This window comes from Triticum aestivum, chromosome 2B, assembly GCF_018294505.1.
Source record: "Triticum aestivum cultivar Chinese Spring chromosome 2B, IWGSC CS RefSeq v2.1, whole genome shotgun sequence".
Lineage (NCBI taxonomy): Eukaryota > Viridiplantae > Streptophyta > Magnoliopsida > Poales > Poaceae > Triticum > Triticum aestivum.
Window position 1 is genome coordinate 425,130,450 of NC_057798.1, and position 3,386 is coordinate 425,133,835.

The following is a 3,386-nucleotide window of genomic DNA, read 5'->3' on the forward strand; positions in this document are numbered from 1 at the left end:
CAGCTTAGAACCGGGGCTCCAAAAGCGTTTTGAGCAACACGGAGCATATGAGATGTTCGAGGAGCTGAAACTAGTTTTCCAAGCTCATGCCCGGGTCGAGAGATATGAAGTCTCCGACAAGTTCTATAGTTGTAAGATGGAGGAAAATAGTTCTGTCAGTGAGCATATACTCAAAATGTCTGGGTTGCACAACCGCCTGTCCCAGCTGGACATTAACCTCCCGGATGAGGCGGTCATTGACAGAATCCTTCAGTCGCTCCCACCAAGCTACAAGAGCTTCGTGATGAACTACAATATGCAGGGGATGGTGAAGACCATTCCTGAAGTATTTTCAATGCTGAAGTCGGCAGAGGTTGAAATCAAGAAAGAACATCAAGTGTTGATGGTCAATAAGACCACTAAGTTCAAGAAGGGCAAGGGTAAGAAGAACTTCAAGAAGGACGGCAAAGATGGTGCCGCGCCCGGTAAGCCAGTTGCCGGGAAGAAGTCAAAGAATGGACCCAAGCCTGAAACTGAGTGCTTTTATTGCAAGGGGAAGGGTCACTGGAAGCGGAACTGCCCCAAATACTTAGCAGACAAGAAGGCCGGCAACACTAAAGGTATATTTGATATACATGTAATTGATGTGTACCTTACCAGTACTCGTAGTAACTCCTGGGTATTTGATACCGGTGCCGTTGCTCACATTTGTAACTCACAGCAGGAGCTGCGGAATAAGAGGAGACTGGCGAAGGACGAGGTGACGATGCGCGTCGGGAATGGTTCCAAGGTCGATGTGATCGCCGTCGGCACGCTACCTCTACATTTACCTACGGGATTAGTTTTAAACCTCAATAATTGTTATTTAGTGCCAAGTTTGAGCATGAACATTGTATCTGGATCTCGTTTGATGCGAGATGGCTACTCATTTAAATCCGAGAATAATGGTTGTTCTATTTATATGAGAGATATGTTTTATGGTCATGCCCCGATGGTCAATGGTTTATTCTTAATGAATCTCGAACGTAATGTTACACATATTCATAGTGTGAATACCAAAAGATGTAAAGTTGATAACGATAGTCCCACATATTTGTGGCACTGCCGCCTTGGTCACATTGGTGTCAAGCGCATGAAGAAGCTCCATGCTGATGGACTTTTAGAGTCTCTCGATTATGAATCATTTGACACATGCGAACCATGCCTCATGGGCAAGATGACCAAGACTCCGTTCTCCGGAACAATGGAGCGAGCAACCAACTTGTTGGAAATCATACATACCGATGTGTGCGGTCCAATGAGCGTTGAGGCTCGCGGAGGATATCGTTATGTTCTCACTCTCACTGATGACTTGAGTAGATATGGGTATGTCTACTTGATGAAACACAAGTCTGAGACCTTTGAAAAGTTCAAGGAATTCCAGAATGAAGTAGAGAATCAACGTGACCGAAAGATAAAATTCTTACGATCGGATCGTGGAGGAGAATATTTAAGTCACGAATTTGGTACACACTTAAGAAAATGTGGAATCGTTTCACAACTCACGCCGCCTGGAACACCTCAGCGTAACGGTGTGTCCGAACGTCGTAATCGCACTCTATTGGATATGGTGCGATCTATGATGTCTCTTACCGATTTACCGCTATCATTTTGGGGATACGCTCTAGAGACAGCTACATTCACTTTAAATAGGGCACCGTCTAAATCCGTTGAGACGACACCGTATGAATTATGGTTTGGGAAGAAACCTAAGCTGTCGTTTCTAAAAGTTTGGGGATGCGATGCTTATGTCAAGAAACTTCAACCTGAAAAGCTCGAACCCAAGTCGGAAAAATGCGTCTTCATAGGATACCCTAAAGAAACCATTGGGTATACCTTCTACTTAAGATCCGAGGGCAAGATCTTTGTTGCCAAGAACGGATCCTTTCTGGAAAAAGAGTTTCTCTCGAAAGAAGTAAGTGGGAGGAAAGTAGAACTCGATGAAGTACTACCTCTTGAACAGGATAGTAGTGCAGCTCAGGAAAATGTTCCTGTGATGCCTACTCCAACTGGAGAGGAAATTAATGATGATGATCAAGGTACTTCTGATCAAGTTGCTACTGAACTTCGTAGGTCCACAAGGACACGTTCCGCACCAGAGTGGTACGGCAACCCTGTCCTGGAAATCATGTTGTTAGACAACGGTGAACCTTCGAACTATGAAGAAGCGATGGCGGGCCCAGATTCCAACAAATGGCTTGAAGCCATGAAATCCGAGATAGAATCCATGTATGAAAACAAAGTATGGACTTTGACTGACTTGCCCGATGATCGGCGAGCGATAGAAAACAAATGGATCTTTAAGAAGAAGACGGACGCGGATGGTAATGTCACCATCTATAAAGCTCGACTTGTCGCTAAGGGTTATCGGCAAGTTCAAGGGATTGACTACGATGAGACTTTCTCTCCCGTAGCGAAGCTTAAGTCCGTCCGAATCATGTTAGCAATTGCCGCATACTATGATTATGAGATATGGCAGATGGACGTCAAAACGGCATTCCTTAACGGGCATCTTAAGGAAGAACTGTATATGATGCAGCCGGAGGGTTTTGTCGATCCTAAGAATGCTAACAAAGTATGCAAGCTCCAGCGATCCATTTATGGGCTGGTGCAAGCATCTCGGAGTTGGAACATTCGCTTTGATGAGATGATCAAAGCGTTTGGGTTTATGCAGACTTATGGAGAAGCCTGCGTTTACAAGAAAGTGAGTGGGAGCTCTGTAGCATTTCTCATATTATATGTAGATGACATACTTTTGATGGGAAATGATATAGAATTCTTGGACAGCATTAAGGCCTACTTGAATAAGTGTTTTTCAATGAAGGACCTTGGAGAAGCTGCTTATATATTAGGCATCAAGATCTATAGAGATAGATCGAGACGCCTCATAGGTCTTTCACAAAGCACATACCTTGATAAGATTTTGAAGAAGTTCAAAATGGATCAGTCCAAGAAGGGGTTCTTGCCTGTATTGCAAGGTGTGAGATTGAGCTCGGCTCAATGCCCGACCACGGCAAAAGATAAAGAAGAGATGAGTGTCATCCCCTATGCTTCAGCCATAGGATCTATTATGTATGCCATGCTGTGTACCAGACCTGATGTAAACCTTGCCGTAAGTTTGGTAGGAAGGTACCAAAGTAATCCCGGCAAGGAACACTGGACAGCGGTCAAGAATATCCTGAAGTACCTGAAAAGGACAAAGGACATGTTTCTCATTTATGGAGGTGACGAAGAGCTCGCCGTAAAGGGTTACGTCGACGCTAGCTTCGACACAGATCTGGATGACTCTAAGTCACAAACCGGATACGTGTATATGTTGAATGGTGGAGCAGTAAGCTGGTGCAGCTGCAAGCAGAGCGTCGTGGCGG